The sequence below is a fragment of the Eumetopias jubatus genome, unplaced genomic scaffold (assembly GCF_037043125.1).
Source record: "Eumetopias jubatus isolate StellerSeaLion01/CBP00866 unplaced genomic scaffold, mEumJub1_p1.0 scaffold_8, whole genome shotgun sequence".
In the NCBI taxonomy this organism is placed as follows: Eukaryota; Metazoa; Chordata; class Mammalia; order Carnivora; family Otariidae; genus Eumetopias; species Eumetopias jubatus.
The window spans coordinates 41101734-41123839 of NW_028274814.1; the positions used below are offsets into that span (position 1 = coordinate 41101734).

A 22106-nucleotide genomic window follows, 5' to 3' on the forward strand; every position below is an offset into this window, starting at 1 on the left:
AAGTGGTTGAAAGAAGGATTTAACACGGGCAAGACACAGGACTTTAATAATATTCAAGCAGTATCAAGTAGTGTCAGCCTAATGTATAATTTTTTTCATTAACTTCCACTTAGTGGACATTTATATTTTAATTTGTAATGCACTTAGTGCTTGAAAGCTGTCACACTGCCTTCTTTAAACAAATGTTCCATATATTTTTATTTTTCACTAATTTGGGAAAGATTTCTTATTACTGATTAATGAGGTTTTACTAAGAATAGGATCAAAGCATCAGACTATCTAGAGCTGGAAGGTTCCTTAGAGATTATCTCATATTCTTCATTTTGGAGATGAAAAACGACACACACATTCACAGATGATCAGTGGTTCCTTTAATAGCTTTGTCCTTTCACGTGAAAGGGCTGCAGGGTGAACAAAAGGAACAGAAATGAAACTTCTAGCCTTTGGTTGAGGGACGACATATGTAGAAACGTAGTGTCCGTTGAACTCTTACGAAGTGCACACATCGATGGCACCAGTACACAGATTAAGAAACAGAACGTTACCAGCACCCAGAAATCACCCTCCTGCCCTCTTCCCGTCACTACCCCCAGTCAAGGGTAGCCACCATCCTGATAGCACAGCTTCATTTTTGAGGGGCACATCAGTAGAATCATACAGTGTGTGCTCTTCTGTGTCAGCCTTCTTTTCCTCAATTTTTTTTGTTTTCCCCTGTCTTGAGAGTCATCCATGTTGCTGGAGGTGGCTGTCGTTCATTCATTTGCATTGCTGCGTAGTATTCTGCCGTGGGGCTGACTATGCCGTTGTTGATGTAGTTGTTCTAGTGCTGATGGACATGTTGGCAGCTTCCAGACTTTGGTTATTTTTCATTGTACTTCTGTGAATATGCTGGTCTACCTTTACCATCGAAACTCGGTTTTCTAGGTTGACAGTAAAGGGTGGACATGGGATATGGGAATGGTGCACTTGCACACATAGTGCCAGTTTTCCAAAGTGGTTGTGTCCCAATCTGGAGTCCCACCAGCCGTGGATGAGAGTTCCGCATGGCCCATATTTATCCAAGGACTTGGGATTTTCTCTCGTGTTTGTTTTAGCCATTCTGGTAGACATGTGGTAGTATCTGAGCATGGCTTTTATTTGACTTTGCTGGCGACCAGTGAGGTTGAGCAATGGGAATGGGCCTTGGAGCCACACTGGAACTTTCAACTCTTCCATCAGGAAGTTACTGAAGGCCAGTCAATGCGGACATAGACTAAGACATTTTCAGGGGTGGTAAGTCAGTGTCAGTCTAGGTTTGGTCAGCTTAGACTAGGAAGAGCTGCAAGCCCCTTGGGGTTGGGATTATATTGCGTGCTTCTGCACCTGCCTTCCCCTTTGGTGGCTGGGATAGTGCCAGGCCCGTAGGTGTTCAGTGAAGACTAGCACTGAGATAGGCCTGAGGTGCAGCTGGAGGGCTCAACAGAGGCAGGCCCGGGTGGCTATGGGGGTGTAGAGCCCACGATGGGCTGGATTTGGGGCATGCACAAGCCCCTCCAATGTGGCTCCAAGTCCAGGTAGCTGCTGCGTAAGTGCCATGAGCATGGCCGCCCTGGGTGTCCTCTGCGAGCTTGCGATGGATGGAGGGAATGGGAGCTGCTGGGGCACAGATGAAGCTGCTGACCTGCAGTGCAAAGACCAAGGCTGACTGCATTTCCTCCAGGGGCCTTGACCGGCCTCACCCAGGTCGGGGGTGGGGGTACCTTCTACTGGGCCTGCAGAGTCCCTGTCTGGGGCAGTGTGCTCGCTTGGACTCACCACCCTCTTAGAACCATACCACTGGCTCCTTTGGGAGCTCTGGGACTGATTCTGCTGGGTCAGCTTACGGGCATATACTTTTGGAGAGAGTGAAGTCAGCAGGGGCTGTAGGCCTCTGTGGATGAAGGCACAGCCTGGGGTGATTCGTCCTGTATGGTCCTAGGGAGCCCCAGGCTGCAGGGGGAAGAGCAGCCCCAGGAGGTTGCCGCCGTCATGTCACACATAATGCATCAGAAAAACACTGTGGAGGCCCGGGCTTGGGAGAACCCACAGCACCATTTTAGCTCAGTCCCCTGCAAGGCAGTGGGACCATCAACCATCCTTGACAAAGAACCATTCACTCTTTATCATTAAGAAATCTCCTCTCTGTATGCTGCACCAACTCCTTCCAGATGCTTCAAACCTATTTAGTTGATAAGGTCTTCATAAAATCTTCCCCTCTGGCCTTTTTCTTTATGCCTCCTTCAATTTAAAGCCAAGAGCCAGTATGTGTGCATTCCCAGTGTGCACATGCCAGGTGCTTCAGGGGCTGGAAGAACAAGCCCTGGGCTCGGCCTGAAGTTCCCCAGCATCCAGCACATGGAGCAGAAAACAGGTACCCCGGTAACAAACCTGGGGCAGGGTATAAGAGTGTGTGAGGGCCAGGAGGAGGGGAGCCAGAGCAGGTGGCAGTACACTTACCGTCTCTTTCCCTACCCCCACCTGTCCCCCTGCCTCTGTCTTGCCCCTTTCTGTCTGGGGGCTGTCATTACTTACTCATGAAGGGCTACATCCAATCTCTTTACCAGTGGGTGTCTCAAGAGGGGTTACAGGGATTGGGGAAGAATGGGGTCCAGGTGTGGAGGATCTGGTCAATCTCGACTCTTTTCCCGGGTCAGGCCCTGCCCCTCCAGGAAGCCAAGGCAGCTCCCCACCCCTCCTTCCCTGTGTGTCTCCCATCAGCAAGACTCTAGTGGAGCAAATGAGTGAATACGATGTGGGATGTGGTCCGTTGCCGGGCCCGCCTCCACTCCTGGCCAGTGCTGGCGTGCGGATGGATGAGCTCAGGTTTGGACATGACTCAGGAGGCAGGTAGTGGAGAAACATAAGGTGGTGATCTCATGTGGCATTAAATGGAGCCAGGAACACGAAGTGTGTGCACGCTTATCTGCTTGTCATCTCTCTCCTTCCAGAGCCCCTGGCAGCAGGCTGCCTGGATGGGACTCTCTGTGGATGTCGTCGAGAGGAGAAAATTGGCTCCATTTTCACACATTCATGAGTTTTCTCTGACTATTCCAGCTTCTGCACAGGGGTGTCGGCAAGGGCTAAAGGCGCCTTTTCTCCACACACAGGGCACCTTTTCTCGATGGTGCTCTGTTCTTCCCCGTGGCGAGCAGAAGGTGCTCACTCTGTTTCAGGTAGTTCGGGACACTCGGGTGGTTCGGAGCAGCTTGGCTCCAGGCCAGGGGAAGGTAGGACTGACTCTGGCACTCACGGAGAGGACATGTGGGAGGAGACTCTACTCTAGGAAGTCGAGCCAGAGCCCTCTTGTGTCCTCGTGGAAAGACCTTTGGCCTAGAAATGAGAAGCTCTGATTCCTGGTGCAGATGTTACTGAGTTTAGTGTCCCGGGAGAAGTCCCTGTCCCCCATATTTCCATTTCCTCCTATGTCAAGTAGCTGTGGGTGTACCTGCCCTCCCTCCTGCCCAGGGTAGTGATAAGGACCATGCGAGTTAACAGTGGTAGCCTAGGGAAGGTGAAAGTGCTGCTCAAAAGTAATATGATACCACTATTAATAATAAATACCATAAACACTGAGAGCTAGAGGTGTCTCTAGGGTTGTGAGTGATTACAGCTGTAGATCCAGGGCTGAAGGCCATGCATGCAGAGCCTGACATTTGTGAGGTCCGTCCAACTCTCTTAGCTCATTGGAGGAGGAAGAGGCATGGTGTTAGTTTGGAGGGCTTGATAAAGGAGGTAGTTTTGAACGCTATTTGAAGGAGAGAAGAAGACTATGTCAGGCATCCTGGTGGGCAGGTGACTTCCTTGTGGCCAGAAGTAACAGGGTCTAGGAAGGTGCCAGTCCTGGAAAAGGTGGAGGTGAAGGATGCAGGGGAGCCTTGAGATGTGCTCCATGCCCTGAGTTAGACTAAGCCATCCCATTAAGCCCGATTGTGGGGTCCTTTTCTCATTTTGGGGAGGCAGTGTGGCAATGGAAGGCTCGGGATGTCTTAGAGAAGGGGCAAGGTGTCCTGAATCTCTTCTCTGTCATTTTCTAGCATCTGTGACCTTGAGCAAGTCCCTTTACTTCTCCAGGTTCCTCGTCCTTCATCTGGGAATCATAATACCTGTCTCGCAGGGTCGCTGTGAGGATTGAGTGAAGTGAAAGAATAGCCTGGAAATAGAAGGTGCTCAATAAATGTCACTTAAATCTGAATTTCTCTCCCATCCATCTCGTTTATGGTGTTTGAAGGGAACATTCTAGAGCCTTTTGGTACATCCACATTGGTCCATGCCAGGGCTTGGGATTTTCCTTCCTTTCTGTGGAGACAGACCTTACGGTTTGTCCAGTTTCATACCAGCAGCCCGTATCCTTGTGTCTTTCCTAACCGTGTCCAGTTTGCATCCAGAAATCAGGTAGCATGGAGTTTGTATTTAATGTCCCTTTTGGGGGAAAAACTCAAATTTGTAAGTAGCTTTTATGAAAAAACTTACAGAAGCAGAGATCCTTCCCCCCTTGTCATGAACATGACACTCCTGGAAGCAAAACCGAATTTGCGGGTCTGTGTAGCAGAGAGATCACTGAGTGGGTCTCTGCTGCCAGGTAGGAGAGGGCCTGGGCAGGCCATCTGGCTCCTCCCAGCCTCAGAGCACCTCGCCTATAGAATGAAGCAGACGCATCGGTCAGGCCTCCCAGCTAGCCAAGCAGGAGTGTTGGGGATGATGACACGGACCCGGGAGTAGAGGAGAAAGGACCGCCTGGCAGTGGCACCTGCTGGGAGAGCTGCCAGATGAGGCTTCCTCATCACCATCCCATCATTACCTGTTGGGTGAGGACGCCAAGTCAGACTCTCTTGGGTCTGTTCTGGTTCTAAAGTTCTTTGAGTCATCAAATCATGGGATCACATCTCCACTTGGATGGCTAACAGACCTCTTAATTTATCTAAAAGTGCACTTCTGGGGGCGCCTGGGTGGCTCAGACGGCTAAGCGTCTGCCTTCGGCTCAGGTCATGATCCCAGGGTCCTGGGATCGAGTGCCGCATTGGGCTCCCTGCTCAGCAGAGAGTCTGCTTCTCCCTTTCCCTCTGCTGTTGCCCCTGCTTGTGCTCTCTCTCTCTCTCTCTGTCAAAAATAAATAAAATCTTAAAATAAATAAAATAAAAGTGCACTTCTGGTCTCCCCCCACCCCTCTCAGCCCCGTGTCCTTTATGGAACAACCGGGGTCCATTCTCTTCTTCCTACTCCCACTGCCACAGCCCTGGTCCAAGCCATGGTCCATCCTCTCTTGCTTGGATTATACTAGCTTCCCCGCTTGTCTCCTCTGGTGTACCACTGAGACCTTCCCTGGCCACCCTGCTTAAAATAGCTGCCCTTCCTCCACACCCTGTATTCCTGGTCTCCCCATCCCTCTTTATTTTCTTCATAGCACATCAGATATTTTATATATATACATATATATATATATTTACTTCTTTCTTGTCTTTCTTTATTGTCACCCCCTTGTCCTCAACTCAGAACGTAAGCCATAAGAAGGGATTTGTTTTTTTCTTCTGGTTTTATATACTGCCATAAAGCCAGTAACTAGATCACACAACAAATCTGTGATCTTTAGAAATGGTTTGCTATCAGTCTGGGAATTACTGTCTACCCTCTTGTCAAGTTTTTCTTGATGCCAGCCCAACCCTGTGGACCCCTCGGCCCTGGACCTCCCAGTGGCCCCTGCTGTCCCTCCCTCCCTGACCAGACGCCTATCCTTCCTGCATTGTTAGTTATTCAGCCCTGGGTTTCCTCTGAGCAGATCGGGTAGATAAGACTGAGAGCCTGGTTTTATACTTCTAACCCCCTTTGCCCAGCACAGACCTAAGATGTAATAGAAGGTGCTCAATGAATTCATTATTCATTTATTTACTGGCAAATGTTTTAATGAAATACTGTTGGCCGTTGGTTACAATTCAACCCTAGAAATGATCTGGGCCTCTGGAAGTCATGTTGTATAGCCCCAAACAAGGGGTTAGTGACCAGATTGTGGTTTGTACTGGTAGGTAGGATGTGGAAGGGTGAGGATGGTGCAGTCTCCAGGGTGCGTCTCTGGGAGTGTGACAGCCGGTGACAGGTGCTCCTTGCATCTGCTTCCAGAATGGCCACAGTCCCCAGAGGATGAGGAGTGCACCTATTTTTTTTTTTTTTTTTTAAATTTCCATAGAGGATCGAAGCTGCTCCTTGAGATTTTAAAATAACACTGCACGGTCCCGATGGTGTCAGGTAGCTAGTTTATGGGTCCCGTCCTGGTTGTGATAACTCAGGCTAAGCTGGATAATAAACGAAAGTGGGACAGAGCCGCAGGATAAATATTGCTACAGGGCATCTCGGGCGGTACAAATCATGGGCAAAATATCTCCCAGGCTTTTCATTTCTCCTCTTCCTCCCTGGCCCTCTGGCCGCAGCAGGCAAAGCAGGATCCATCCATCATAGCGTCCCCACCCCCAGCCCCAGCTTCCGCTCTCTGCTGTCCGCGCACCGCTGTGGAGGGAGGGATGCAGGCTGGTCCTTGGATGCGGGTGCGGCTCTGCGCCCAGGGCGACACAGGGGAGCCAGCATGGACTGGGTCAGGTCTCCCGTCTGTGGCCATGCTCCATTTCAGGCGATGGACCACTATGTAGCTTTGCAAACCTGTTTATCTCTAAAATGAGAGAATTTCATAATTGGTTGGTATCTGGAGTGAGCATTTGAGCCACCCAGGGCATTTAGAAGCAGCTTTCTGAGTCCCACGGTAGTGTAAGAATCAGCACCGTGGGAGTCTAGTCTTGAGTGCTTTCCATGGACCTTCCCCTGCCTGGGGTGGGGTGGGGGGCTCCTGGTGTCCACACCTGGCTGTAGGACCCTATATGTGTCCGAATGGAGGGGATGAGATGGGTGGCGGGTTAGGTGGTGAGAGGGGTGGTCTGTGTGACCCACTCTTGTACTAGATCCATCAGCACTGTCACTCGGTAAGGCTTTCTCCAGCTTGGGACTCGTGCTTGCTTTGTAAGCAACGTCAACCTGCAAGTATTGATTGAGCCTGTGGGGAATATAGAGCTGTGGAAGGCACGTAGGCACACAAAGTAACTGCACGAGGCAGGTGAGTCTATTAAATGAAGAGGGTGGTCTCAGGGAAGGACCTTACCACCCATCCCGGCCCCTCCCCTTCCAGACATGTAGGCAGCATTCTCAGCTTTTTCTCTTGGACTCCACGTCTGGCTTCTGTTGCTTCCACTTCTGCTCTGCCTCCAGATCCCACTTTTCCAGTTTTGGTGCTCCCGGTGTCTCACCTGAATGTTGTAAGAGCTCGCTTGTTAGCCCCCTCCAGGCTGTCTTCTGCCGCAGAGCAGAGTGGCCATACCCATGGACTGGGTGACCTGTGCCTGGTGTGTGCAGGACGCTCACTTGTCTTGGGTGGATTAGCTTCATGGGTGCCCTCCTGGGGGTCCTGGGGGAAGGCCCAGACTTCGAGTGTGGCTCAGCCTTGCCTCTGTAGCCCTCACGAGGGGCATGCAGCCACGCCACGGATCTTCTCACACTTCTTGATTTTGCTGAGTACTTCCAGTCTCGGGGGCGCACCTGCGCCATTGGCTCTCCCTGGGATGGGGACACCTTTCTCCTCTCTCTGTCTGGCAGACAGATTCCTGCTCACCCAGTGGACCCCGCTCATGCCCCCCCCCCCAGTGGAAGTAGTCACCTCCATATCTGTGCCCCACTGGTATTCTACCACTTGTCACATCCTTGTGCTGTTTAACGAGTTTGTTTTGTCTTCAAGTTTTTGTTGGTTTCATATATCTCTCCTTCCATCTCTCTCTGTCTGTCTCTTCTTAAATTTTAAGCTTCTTGAGAACAGGGATCGACTATGTCTTAAATTGGCCCCTTCTGCCAATGTTTGTTGAATGAATAGAGTGGAAAAGACACTGATCACACAGTCAAGAAACACGGGTTTTTGTATCAGTTCTGTTACTGCCTCGCTAGATGACTGTAGATGAGTTCGTTCTTTCCTCTGGAAGCTCATTTTTTCTTTCATTGTAAAGAGTGTTTGCACCTGAATGACTTCTAGGCTGCCTTCCACTTCTGACATTCCGTGATTCTGGGCGTTAGAAGATGGAGAGAGGTCTGTGTGTCCGTCTTTACCAGCGCACGCATCCTGCTGCGCCGGGGGCCCTCCTTGGGGTATCTAGTTCTGGGCCTAGCACCCGGTGGCTAGCTGTGGTATTAACTGACGTGGCTGGGACCTCAGGGGCCTCCCGATTTGGTGGTGTAAGAGGGAGCTCTTTGGCTTCCCCTGCCTCACCTCTCTCATCTTTCCTTCCTTCCTTTCGGAAGAGGTGGCCAGGAGCACTCATAAGGCTCTCGTCACCAGCTTTGCGCCCGGCATGATATGGCACGTTGAGACAAGCCTCTGACTTCTTGTGTGTTCTGCGGACATGAGCCCGACTCAGTGGTGTCGTGTGTGATGTGCTGGAGCTGGAGCAGCATCTGGCTGAGGCATGAGACTGGGGACCAGGACGGTCCCTCAGAGCTGAAACCCAAACTGGGAGGGAGAAGCCCAAGAGGGTGGTGCGAGAGAATCGGTTTTCCCGGGTCTTGAGGTTAAAAAGCATCGGGATATCCAGGCTCCGGGAGGGGAGCGGGGAGACAGCCCGAGAAGGAATGGGAAGGACGGCACCCGGGTGGGGGTGGCCCCATGAGCCGCGGCGTGACTGCTTTGGAGCAGGTATGAGACAGGGAGCTGATGGATGCCAGGAAGGTCAGGACTCAGTCTGAGAGGCCCAGCCTGTCTGGCGGTGCTCACGAAAGCCAGGAGGAAGAGTAGTCCTTCCAGCTGGTCAGCGGGCCCTCCAGTGAGAAGGCCCCTGGGGAGGGGTAGAGTCTCTCTGGTCTTTCTGGCAACTGTTTCTAGACCTCAGTTTCTTCCTCTGTCCCACTCTGCCCCACTTCTGAGGCTGGGTGTGGGACCGGCACTGCACCACTTCGGTCAGAGGTGCTTTATAAATAGAAAGATACTTAACACTGACCATGGAACCAAGCAGGGAGGGTGGCTCTGGGCAGCCGTGTTTTAAAAATGAGCACTGATTTCTGGGAATCTACATGCCGCATATTAAACAGACCCATGCTGGCTCCCTGGGCTCTGCTCTGTCCTGCACCCTGCTCCTCCCCCTCTCAGGGACACTCACTGCCCGTCCTGGTCCTCAGAGGCCCCAAAGAGCCATACACTTGGGGTCTGTCTCCCTTCACCTCGGAGGGCATTGTCTGCCTGGCATGCATCTGTTCATTGCTCATTCATCCATTTTCACCTCTTAGGAGGCAGGCACTGTACTAGGTTTTGGGATTCAAAGATGAACAAGAATCACCTCCTGGTCCCTCCCTCCTCCCCATTCTCAGCATTGAGACTCACAGAGCAGGGTGCAGGGCAAGAGTCTTAACACCGGGGCTTCAGAGAATGCTGAAGAGCACGTCCAGTTTTGCCTGGGGTAGGAAGGGAAAAGGCTTCACAGAGAAAACAGCGTGCCCAAGAGAGGGGAGTACGTTCCATGCAGGGAACGGAATGTGCAAAGGCACAAGCAGTTGACACGGCATATAACGGGCATCTCGTCACTGGTACCCAAGTCCCTTGTGTGCCAGTGGGTTCTGATGTCCATATAATACACCTGCTCCCTCCTGTTAGCGTCCCATGCTAGTAGAGGACCCGCTTTATCTTTTGGTTGATTACAGTATTTTGCCTCTGGGTCCAATCACAGTGAAAAGCTTAGCTAAAAAAAAAAAAAAAAGACTAAGTAGTTGAATAACCTCACCACCACTAAGACTTCCTTCCTTTTCATTTGGTGACTTGCACTACATTCTGGGATCTGGTCATAGGGGAGAAGGAAGGTATCAGGCCAGTGTTAGAGAAAATCCAAGGAAAACTCACGACAGGTGTCCCATCTCTACATCATTCCCTCCTCCCCGCCTTCCGTCCCCCGACTGCCACTTGGCTGAGAATTGTGCATCTTTTAGGCCCCATGGAGTTCTGTCCAGTCTTCTCCAAACGGTCCACCGGAGCTTTTCCTCAGACACTCCATTAAAGCTGGCGCCATTGACGTGTTTCCGCGGTGGAGTGAAATGAGCAGGACTGAGTGTTAGGAAGATGTGGGGCAGTCTTCTGAGGAGGGCCCTGGGGAGGAAGGGGAGCCAAGGCCAAGTCAATGAGACAGACACCGGGAGGTGGCCAGGCACCGCGGGGAGCGGGCGACCCCGAGGAGATGGGCCACACTCTTGCCAGCATTGGGTAGCCTTGTTTAATTACATATATGTAACCTGATAGCGTAAACGATGATAGGTTGGCCATTTTAATTTGTGAAATCCCTCATCATGAAAGCTGTTCACACGGCGCCCACGGCCCTGGTTGGAGATGTGGCCAGTGAGTGTGGGCTGGGTGCCACCTGGGAGTGTGGGGGGTCCTCTGAGCTCTGCCTGGGGAAGGGATCTTGCCTGCAGTTTGGAAGCTGCTCATGGACCCAAAGCATGTCTTGCAGTTTGCTTGACTTTCAGGGGGCGGCAGGTGCCGTGGGGAGCAGGGAGGTGGCGCTCCCATTTAGTGCTGTGGGCCAGGCTATGCTTCAGCCTCGCCCCACTGCAGACGTCTTTCTCTCTCTCTCTTTATCCCCCCTCCCTTGTCTTTTGACCTTTCACTCCTTCTCCTCCTCCATTTTCTCCCCCCTCCCTACAACATTAGTGTAATATTTGTTGTGCTCATTTTTCTCCATTTGCATTTCTGTCTTCAGGGTGCCTGTTGCCCCATAGGGATCAAGAGGTTTCAGACCGCGAGTGCTCCACCCAGTGCCTGACACTCAGGCTCTCAATAAACACGGGAATTTTCTTCCTTTCCCTGAGAGTTTAGTTGCCATTTTCACAAAAAGTCAGGGAGATGGGTAGCATAGAAACATTGACGCTTGGAAAGCAGCGTGTCCAGGTCAAGGGTACAGGTGGGGCTCTGACTGCTCACACCTGCTCTTGACTGCCAAGGTCAGAGTGGGGGTTAAGCCTGCAAGAAGGGGTAGGTGAGCTTTCTGGGCAAGTCTGTATCCACTGCAGAGGGTCTGATGGACAGTGCTGGAGACACCCTATGGCTCCCGCCGTCCCCCTTTGTTCCCATCACGCATAGGATCTGGTTGCTTGCCCTCTGATGTGGTTTCTCCTGGGAGGCTGGAGGAATGAGAGTTATTCGGTAGCTTTTCATGACGAGGAATGTGTGATTTGAACAATGCTGGGCCCAGGATGCCCTGGATTCCTCAGTCCACACTGGCATTAGACAGGAACTATCAGGAGCTGGAAATAGGCCGTGGGGCCCCAGGGCTGGGGGGAGGGCCGATTGTTTGTGGCAACCCCGCCATCACCATCTCGCCTCATCCTGGAACCATGGATGCCGCAGACAGGAAGGCACCTCCCAAAGTCATCTAGGAAGGAAGGGACCATGCTGCACTCGGCCGTTTGGACTCCAGGTGGGGCCGGGTTCAGCCCGCCCAGGGTGGTAGCTGGCACCTGCTTTGGTCACCTGCCTCTGTCCTTAACAGCTGTCTTCGGAAGGCTTCCCCTTGCATTCTGAGTCCATTGCTTTCATTCTGCCCTCAGTGAAGCGAGACAGAGGCCATCATCCTTTCTTTGCACAGAGCCTTTAAACGCAGGAGGGTATGATGTTTTCCTTCTGTTTTGGAGCACCAGTGGGAGGTGGTGTCTACTTTCGACACATGAGGCAAGACAGCTGAGCAGAATTTGTAATGGATGAAATATTGGCTCAATTCAGAATTGGTTTTCTCTAGTTTAATGGGGTAGGAAGGTATAGTTCTGTGCTGAGCTAACTTCATGCATTTTTTAAACCAACTTTGTTTCAGCAATCAAGAGAGGAATACATGAATAAAGAGTCCATATTATACATTGTCCATTTGAGATCCTGCTTCCCGCTGATCTGGGCACTGTTCTCCCAGTTTTGCAGGCAAGTACCTTGCACCCACATTTCTAGCCAGAGTTCTGCCACATGACCCAGGGACACATTTTCACAATGCCAAGACTTGCCGTGTCTTCTCATGGCACACGTAACATTTTGGCATACTTAAGCACATTTCTCTCTCCGAGGGCGAATCACGTGTATTTCCTACCGCTGGGTAAACTTGCCTGACCAGGTGTGGCCCCTGCAGAAAGTAGCCGGCTCTAAACTTCATGCCTAGAAAGCCCCTGTTCTCACGTCCCGAGACCCTCCTGGGCTGGACATGTCAGCACTAAAGATCCAAGACCACGTTTCTCAAACTTCGTGACTTAGTACGTGCCTGCGTGTGCGTGCGTGCATGTGCGCATGTGCATGCTACGTCCGTAAAAACGTTTCGTGAAATTACCATGTGAGATACATGCTGGTATTTTCTGTTTAATTTTTAAAAATACTCTTCCTGACCCACTAAACTGATTTCATAACCCACTAATGAGTAATGACCTGCCTTTTGGAAAACACTAATCTGGGAGTCGCTATACATTAAAGCAAATGGAAACAATTAGCAAGTTAGTGCATTTGGTCACACATCTATTATAGCTCAGATTTTTATTTTTTGCGATTGAGTTTCTCTTTTCTTTATTGTCGTTGATGCCTTCAAAGCAGGCACATGTCCAGGAAGCTTGGCTTTCACGCATCTCTTAACAAGGACCCCTGTCAGTCAGTATGTTAACATCAGCTTTCTAAAATAAATTTGATCTTCCGACACAGGTTTTTACTTAACAGGTTATTTTTCATAATAAAAGTATAAACAGAGCCCTGAATTATTAAACTGCTAATTTACTCAACAGTTTTCGTGGAGTGTTTCCAAGGTAGAGTTAAATGAGCAAATCCATGAGTTGGAGCTGGGGATCAGAGGTGTCACCTTCCTGCCCTCAAGGAGCTCACCCCCAGAGGGGGTGGAAGGCTTGTGCAGGAAGTGCGTTGTGAGAAGCGCCGGAGGAGAGGTGCCGGCAAAGACTCCGTCGGAAAGACGGACTCCAGGGAGGCAGGAGGGCAGGAACCAGACCAGGAAGAGAGGAGGGTTGAGTGGGGTCTTGTGGGATGTGCAGGAGTTCGAGTGGCAGGCCTGCCAGGTTGTGGTGAAAGAAATTTGGACTAGAATCAACAAAGTTTTTAAGTTGGAGCAATATAAGCTCAATTTATTTTAAAGAGATGTTTGTGAGGGCAGATGTAAAAGGCGTTCTGGAAATGGATGTGCTGGGAAGGGGCATGGTTTTGGTAATCGTTTTTTTTTTTTTTTTTTTTTTGGTTTTATGAGAAGAACTTAGTTGAGGAGCTTGGCCAAGGAAATGGCAAGAGGAGGGGCTGGCTTCTGGGGTGTAGGGGATGGCTCAAAACAGCTGGGCAGAGAGGTAAAGTAACAGTCTGAGGAGTTGCTCTGGGTTTCTAGATCAAGTGACTGAACTGGTGGTGATGCTATTAACAGAGTAGAAAACAGCAAAGGAGGAACAGGCAGGTAGAGGGAAGAGATGAGAACAAACTTAGATTTGGGCCTGCTGGTGCATCCCTGGTGGATACCCCGGTGGAGGTGTTCCAGGACTCAGCAGCCTAGGGCAGGGCTCCCGGAGAAAGAGCACATTCTTTTCCTAGCTTGGCCATGAACTCCTGGTCTTGTGGTCCAAGATGAATCGCCTCAGCCCTGTCAAGTGCGGAAAGAAAGCAGCGTTTATCTTGCAGGGTTGTTAACGAGGATTGGGAAGAAGAGCTGTTGAAATCGTGGCACAAGGTAAGTACTGAGAATTTTATAGCATTACTATCAGTGATCTGGGCTGAGAGGAAGGATCCAGGGCTCCAATCTTAGGTTTGCCACAAAATTACAGGTGTCCCTGGGCAAGTTACATCATTAGTCTGGGATTTCCTCATTTGGATGTGGCAGGCATGGAGCTTGATGATCCCTAACATCCATTGTAGTGCGAAAATTCTGTGGTCTTCTGAATGTTGAGAGAAATAATTTACCAATACTTTGGTTGATAGAACGGGGACTTTAAATCACCAGTGTGCTGTAATAGTGGAGAGAAACTAATGAGATGAATGGCAATGGGCAAATGTTTACAGTTATACTGTACCTAGATTTATAAAACCGCAGGAATATTGAAGGGGGAGCTCCGCCTTAACGTGCTTGATGTGACACCTCCGGGCAAGCCCTGGTGCTGCTTAGGGCTTCATGTTCGTGATGGTCTGATGCACAGTAGGAAGGGAGTTCAGTGCCAGGCTGCATGGATGGAAACAGAGGGTACAGATCCAGAGCCATCACAGCCTGTTACCCCTTGCAATTTTCAGATTCCATGGAGCGTAGTGTTCAGCCCATTCATTGACTGCTCTGTCACTAATAGTTTCCGTGCACCTGCTAAGTGCTGGGTGCTGAGGCGGGTGATGGAGGTACTGTATTATTGATCAGATGCAGTAGTTGAGGGCTCTACGTCTTGGGGAGGGCATTGGCTGACCAGGAACGGCCAGGAGGAGAGTGGGCAGGGCTGCGAAGGATCTGTAGGTTGCTGCATGAGTAACAGCGGGAAGAAGTGGGGACGTTTGCTCGGGGAAGGGAGGGCTCAGGGGCACATGATACTGCCTTCTTACTTGGGAAAGGCTGGCACCTGGTTGAGGAATTAGGCCTCTGCTTTACGGCTCCAGAGGGAAGAACTAATTCTATTAGCTAGAATAATGATGACGATGATAATTAAAAGAAATATTATCTACTATTTATTAAGTGTAGGGTGTGCCAGGCACTGAATCAGGCCCTGTGCATAGATCACAGACTCTGCACGTTGTTAGGCATTTATTGTACTCATAATTCAGATCAGAAAACTGAGGTGCAGGGCGGTTAAGTAACTTGTCAAGGGGCAGAGCTGGGCTTTGATACCGATGTGACCGAGTTCACGGCCCATGTCTCCCCATACCCCATCCACGTCTCATAAGGTGGAAAGCAGAGGCAGGTGGGTGGGGCGCAGCTTAAGGAACGGCTTTACAGGAGTTAGAGCTGGGAGATGATGCCCGGGCAGTGCTCGAGCAGAGTTAGTTGGCTGCCTTGCAGGGTCTTCCTCAGGGGGCTTCTGCCGAGGGGCGGAGACTGGACATAAGCCAGTAGCTTCCTGAGTTCCCTGGCTCCCAGAGCAGCCCTGGAGGAAGGGAGGGAGGCATTATGCCCATTTTGCAGATGGGGAAAACTGCAGCTCATAGGGTTGAGTGGCTTGCCCAAAGTCACAGGGTCCCTAAAAGACAGATCGGGAACTCAGACCTGGATCTTGGGACCCCATCCCGTGGACCCTTCCTACTGCCCCACTCTGCCTGCCAGCCCTTTACAGCAGTCAGACCTTCTGTGATTTGCATTAGTCTTTTGTCTAGATTCATTCCACCTGCGTCTCCCTGCTCCTTTGATGTATCTGACAGGTGCCAGAGCTCAAGACTGGCCTCAAATTGAGGCCTCAAAACTGAGCTCAAATCAGCCAGTATCCGAGCTGATGGAGAGGTGGTACCATAGTAAGTGTGCACGCACGTGTGCATGCGTGTGTCCTGGAAGGGCCATGAGGGGGGTTTGAAGTCTGGGGGGCTGTGCCTGATGTGGGATAGGCTGGAATTTCTGGCAAGTTGGGGCTGGTGGAGAAGGCTGCAGGATCTGGAGAGGCAAGTGGTCTCTCTTCCTGCCCCTTCTCAGCCTTCCCCTGGGGTGCTGCTATCCCTTTCTGGAAGGCAGGCCGGGAGGGAGCAGATTAGGGAAGTTAATTACTCAATTAATTCATCTAGATCAGACAGGCTTTCTGCTTGAGAGATGCTCTGCTGATGGAATGAGGAAATTGCTAAATTTGCCAGTTCTGGTTACTGACAGAGGGTATCGGGAGGTAGGGAAGCTGTTGGTACACCCTACCAGGCTCCCTGGGGAGCTGATTGCCTTGTTCTTGGCCTTATGTGAGTGAGCACTTCTCTCTCTCACCCTGTGGTTCACTCTCCTCCCCCCCGCCCCCCGCTGCCCCTCCTCTTTTGGAAGCATTGGATACTGCCGAGGAGTTGACTGGGCTAGATTTTCAGACTTGGTTCATTCACTCAACAAGTGCTTCCTGAGTCACTGGCACATGACTGGATGCTAAGGGGACACAGCAGGAATTGACTCGTGCTCTGCTCTCTTGCAGCTGACGGTCCATTTGCAAAGACGAGACTTGCCCACTTGGGCTGCCCAGGGTGAGTCAAGGAGACCACGTGATCTGGGTTCGGGGAGGGTGGGAGGGCAGGTGTGTGCCGGGGTCACGACGAGGGGGAGATCTGTAACTGGGCCATCAACCTGAGGAGCCTCCATGCCAAGGGAGGGGATGCTAATTGAAGCCTAGAATTGGGGCAGGCTGGTGGAGAGCCGCGCCAGGCCATGGAGCCCTCCCAAAGGCTGCGACAGCCACACGGGAGCCGAGTCCACGACAGAATGGTGCACACAGGGTCAGGGCAGATGATGGAGTGCCAGTTGGAGCTGTCTCGAGGGCTGACGTAGGGATAGCTACTTTGTCAGCTTTGCTGGGGTGAGGGCATATCTGAAAGTGAGCAATCAAAGGCGGACGCTGTATCTTTGAGGACACATGCAGGAGGGAAAGAAAAGCAGCCCTGGAGTGACCTAATCCTACCATTCTGTTCTTCCTTCCCTTCCTCTGCCCCTCCCCCCGCCACCCCCCTGCGTCCCTCTTCATTAGGCACGTCTGTGAGTTCGGGCTGGGGCTGACGGAGTGATTTTGGCAGATATGTCCCTGCTGGAGAGGGGAGCTTTTGGCCAGGATTGTCTTCCCAGCTGGTGTGACTTCAGATTACTGACAGAAATGTCTCAGGGTGACTTTGGTGATTATGTGCAGATGTATCTTCAGGAGATGAACCAAAGGGAGCAGTGGGGCTCTCGCACCCAAGCAGCCTCTAGGCCTGGAGGGTTTGCTGGAGGCGGTCGGACTTGTGTTGTTACTTGAGTAGGGAAAGGAAGGGCCGCCAGGGACCCTCTGAGTTCAGCCCACTTTAGAATCCCTTGAAGGTTTTATTAACAGAGGAGGTTATCATGGCCCGGCTTCCAGAAATCCTGACTCCATGAGGCCAGGGTGGGCTCAGGAATTTGCCTTTGGTCTCAGAACGTCCAAGGATTTGGAAGTAGGTGGCCTGGGAACCACACTAAGAGAAATGTGTTTTGGAGGGAACTCAGCACTTGCAAAGGGCACGGGGCCAGGGCTGTGAGACCTGTCGTGGCCCCTCAGTGATGGGCTCGACGCAGGTCTCGTCCCCTCAGATACGGTGATGTGTGCAGCGCCTCTGCCTCCCGGGACTTTCGTGAGGGCGAAGTCCTGACTTAGGTGAGATCCTTTTGAACAGTATACGCTTTTCTGTAGATGCAAGCTGTGGTCATCGCTTTTACAATTACAATAAAAATGTTCCACAGAGCCCGCCTGGGTTGATTGAAGCCAGGAAAGGGGAGGGGTGGAGAGAAGTGAATCGGACAATCTCCGCAGACCCATAGCTTCTGGCATCTTCTTCCAACAAGAAAATTCAAGGAATTGCCCTCTCCCTCCCCCTAGTCCAGGTTCAAATCTATTTCTGCAAATCTGTTTCTTTACCATGTGGGTCACTACTTCAGTCTTGAGATAGATGAGTAGCAAGAAGAGAGGTCCCAGAACTCCCTAATTACAGCACCTTCTGGATCGCCTTTCCCTTTTCTCTGGTGCTGATGTTGCGTAAACTGAGCAATTAGACCTGTGCTGCGAGCTCCCGGCGCGAGTGACCCGGCCTGCCCTGGGTGGTTTTGCTGATGTCCTGCGGCGTGAGGTTGGGGTGGGATGCCCTGCACCTAGAGTTCCTGTTCTGTGCATTGCTTGTCAAGCCAGCTCCTGGCTGCTGGATGTCCTATGGAAGGGGGTGGGTAAGACAGGGCCTCCGTGTCGCACAGCTTCAGGGGACATGCTTCCCAGAGACCACGGTGTCACTCTCCCCCTGGAGGTGGATGGTCCCTCCCTGGAAGGGCCGCAGCCCCGGCCATCTCTGTTTTGTTACTAAACTCTTCTGCTTCCTTGTTCCTTTGGTCTTTATTCTTAGTTTGGGTGCCTGCTGAGGTCAGTAGAAATGTATATAATTAAAGAATGATAATGATAACAGTGATAAGGATGAGTTTGTCCCCTGACCATACTTGGTTTAGGAATACATGGAGAAGCAATCATTTAATAAATAAGTATTTGTGAAGCGGGGCTGTGTGTCTAGCAGTGCGCGGAGTCACTGAGGGGGGACTGGAGTCGGGGAGAGGGGTGGAGAGGGACCCAGTGAATAAGCCATTTTCAGATAACAGAATGCCAGCTCCCTTTGTTCAGTCTGCATTTTTGGTGTCTCCTTGCAATGTCAGGTCCTGGGACATGGGTACCATGCTAGCTCCAGCTTTGCTGGAATTCCGAGGTTGTCCGGGTGGGGCTAGGAGTCGTTGTAATGTGGAAACACAGGGGGTCACATTCAGAAATGGAATCTGGGTGTGCCCAACACAGCTCTTGACTCACTTTCCCCATGGCTGGTGGATTTGAGGGTGTGGACCGGGAGTTTCCGGTCCCTCCAAGGAAGGTCTGGTGTTACAGGGGGTGGCCGACACTCCCTTTCCGAGCTCCCCAGGTCAGCACTCTTAGTGAGTTAGCTTCTTCTACCTCCAACCCGGGCCTCTGGCCCGCTGTGGCCACGTGCTACAGCTGGGCCTGCAGAGCTTAAAATAGCAGTATGAGCTGGCTGCTTTGAATGTGGGGAGCCCGCCTGAGGCATGATGGGGCAGCTGCCTGGAGTTGGGGCTCCACTGGCTCTAACCACTGGGGTGGGCAGTATTCTTTGGGGATTTCTTCTAGGCTCAGGGCTGGGGGAACAGTGGGTTGGGGGCTCAGGTGTGGGTGGTGCGGAGGGGAAGCAGAGAGCTCTTGTCTTTCCTAAGACCTTTTAAGGGAAGGCCTCGAACCTGACCATAGAGCCTCCTACTGCAGAGCTCAGAGGCCTTTGGCTTGGTGTCCTGTCTGGCCCTAGCCCTGGCCCTTGGTACTGCCCAGGGTTAGCCATGTAGGGTCCCATTCTGGCCTAAATGAAGGGAGAAAATGAGGTGCAGAGGTGGGGTCGAGGGTGCTGCTGTGTCCGGTCACGGTGGCAGGATCAGCATGAGAATGCAGGCATCCCGAGCCTAGTCAGGTGGGCACTAACCACTGGGCTCCCTCACTCCCCGGTTGCCTCCTCTTGGGAAGCCAAGATGGCACCTAGAGGATTGTCCAGGGGCGTCCTCCAGGCATTCCTTCGTCCAGCAAGTGCTTACTGAGTACTTATCGGGGGGAAGCTCTGTTCTTTGGTGGAAAGATAGCAAGGAATAAAACAGACCAAATCCCCGCCCTCACGGAGCTTCCTTCTGGTCGGGGAGAGAGATCGTGAACAATCAGTTAACCGAAAGGTAGAGGCACACTCTGTTTTATTGTGCTGTGCAGATACTGCATTTTTCACAAATTGAAGGTTTGTGGCAACTCTCCGTCGGGCAAGTCTGTTGGCGCCATTTTTCCAACAGCATTTGCCTACTTTGGTCTCTGTGTCACATTTTTGTAATTCTCACCATATTTCAAACTTTCCGTTATTATTACATTTGTTATGGTGATCTGTGATCAGTGATTACAACCGGCTGAAGGCTCAGATGATGGTATTATTTAGCAATAAAATACTTTTAAATTAAGGTATGTACATTTTTTTTTAGATCTAATCCTATTGCATTAAGAGACTACAGTAGTTTAAACGGAACTTTTATATGCTCTGAGAAACCCCACATTCATTTGACTTGCTTTATTGCAATATTTGCATTATTGTGATACTCACTTGGTTGTGATATTTGCTTTATTAGAGTGGTCTGGAACTGAACTTGCGACAGCGCCGAGGTATGCCTGTAAATTATATAGTATATTGGGGATAAGTGCTATGGAAAAAGCTGGACAGGGTAAGAGAGATTGTGCATGCTGGGGGAGTACAGTTTTAAATGGGGTGGTCGGGGAAAGTCTCATTGAGAAGGTGTGAAGGAGACGAGAGAGTTGGCCATGCAGAGATCTAGAGGAAGAACGTTCCGGTCATGGAAACAGCCAGCGTAAAGGTTCTCCTGGAAGAAACAGCAGAATGGATGGTGTGGCCATGGGTGGAGAGAGTGGTGGTGTGTGTGTGAACTTTGAACTTTGTCTTTCACTCTGAGAGATGGGAAGCCATTAGAAGGTTTTGAGCAGAGTAGTACCCTGGTCTGACTTACGTGGTAAGGTCATGATAGTATGGGAGCTAATTTCAGTTGTCTTTCTCCAGTGATTAGACCACCTGGGGGGCACCACAGGAGACCAGGCAGAGGACTGCTCCATCCCTTCCCCGTGACATGTCTGGCCTCCGTTCCTACTCCCACACCCTAATCGTGGGACCTTTCCTGCCAGGGGGGAGGACAGGATGGGGCTGGGTTTCTTCTCCTGGCTGTGGAGTTTCTTCTGAAGGGAAGGGAGCTGGGCTGTTAAAGTGGTTTGCTGGAGCCTCTGGGTACTGGCTCTCAAGAGCCTATCAGTAAACGATAGGAAAATTTGCCAGCTATTAGGCCGCTGGTAGCCTGAAATTGGCCATGGTAGGAAGTATTGACACCATGGAAATTGGCAAGGACTACGGGAGAGCTAGTTGTTAAGCATTTGCCAGCCCGCCCCTGGCTTGTCATCTCCACTCTACCTGGACTGTGGTTTTGGAGGACGGGGCCTCTTTTTGCTCTCATTTGGCAAAGCACATATATGCATTCCTGCTGAGTGAAGTCAGAAAGAGCGAGGGACACGCTGGCTGAGGGTTTGATGCAGGCTGGTGTTGGGTGTGCTGGTGTGTTGCCCAGGCTCGTCCCCTGGTGCCGCAGTGTGGGGCTTCTCTGTCACTCCTGGCTGGACCATCCCGATGCATGAGTGCTCTCTCATTTTATTCCTTGCCTTCCCTTGGCCTCCCTCTGTGTAGGGAGCATGCCATGCGCATGCCTTGTTAGGGGTCAGCTTTGTGAGGCAAAACAGGGTCCACTCGGGGTGTAAGGGAAGATCTCCGGGTTAGGAGTCAGGAGACATAGGTTCAGTCCCACCTCTGCCGCTAACTGGCTTTTGACAAGCCCTCTCCTCTCTTTGGTGCCTAGTTCCCTCATTTATACACGAGGACAACTTCCCTGCTTACGTATCTTGCAGGAGTGTGGTGCCTATCACGTGCGCTGTTAAGCATGAAAGCGCCTTGAACTAGCTGAGTCACAGGTCTCTGCTCACTGTGTTCAGGCATCTGGGACCCCTCTCCTCTGCCTCCTTCAGTAGGGATGGCAGCTCAGCATGCATCCCATCTTTTCTAAGAAGCCTTCCCCGAAAGGCCAGGCCTCCCTGGGCAAGTCCTCTGAGCACTCAGTCCGTGCCCCCTGCTCTGGCATGTGTGCATGTGCTTCTTCACCGGCTTCCCTTTCATTTTGTTGCTCTTCCCCCATATGGACCATTAGGTCTTAAGGGCTAACGCTCCTCAGTAACACCCACAGTGGCGGGCCCAGGATGGGCACGTCGTGGGAGCTCAGGAAATCGTCAGTGATTAGTAACCGGTGCAGTGTCCTTTGTCGAGCTCATAGGAAACACATGGGATGGATCCAGACTGTGTGTGGATGGCAGGTTCTGCCCATTTGATAAAGCAGTTACCCAGACAATGCCTCGTCTGTCCCTCACAATCGTACCCAGCCCCCGTTCACAGATAAGAAAATGGAAGTGTGCTCATTCATTTAGACAATATATCAATATATACTGTGCTCGGACAGCTTTAAGCCTGTCACCCAGGTCACACAGATGGTAAGTGCCAGAGCTGGGACCGGGGCCCCAGCCCTTCATTCTGCCTGGCTCCCCACAGCACAAGTGTTCGTCTTGTGCTTTCCCTTTAGGAGGCAGACAGGGCTGCACAGTCGAGTGGAGCGTGCATTCATGGAAGGATCGGGGATAAGCCAGGTTGGATGCTGGTCAGGCTCAGGCTTGGGGGTGGAGGGAGAGAGGGGCTGTGCCAGTGCTCAGTGCCTGTCCCTGCTGTGTCCGGCCGAGGCTGCGGGCTG

The 22106-nt window shown here is 51.5% G+C and overlaps 1 protein-coding gene across 4 annotated transcripts in view; it reads left to right on the top strand.

Annotated features, from left to right (window-relative positions):
- TSPAN9 (tetraspanin 9) overlaps positions 1–22106 on the top strand; it is a 194533-nt gene that overhangs the window by 80811 nt on the left and 91616 nt on the right. The window contains exon 3 of one of the 4 annotated variants that reach the window (XM_028121157.2): positions 16162–16210. The exons of the other annotated variants lie outside the window; for them this stretch is intronic. The gene's annotated coding sequence lies outside the window, so the exon portion shown is untranslated. The remainder of the gene's footprint in view (positions 1–16161; positions 16211–22106) is intronic. 4 annotated transcript variants of the gene reach the window in all.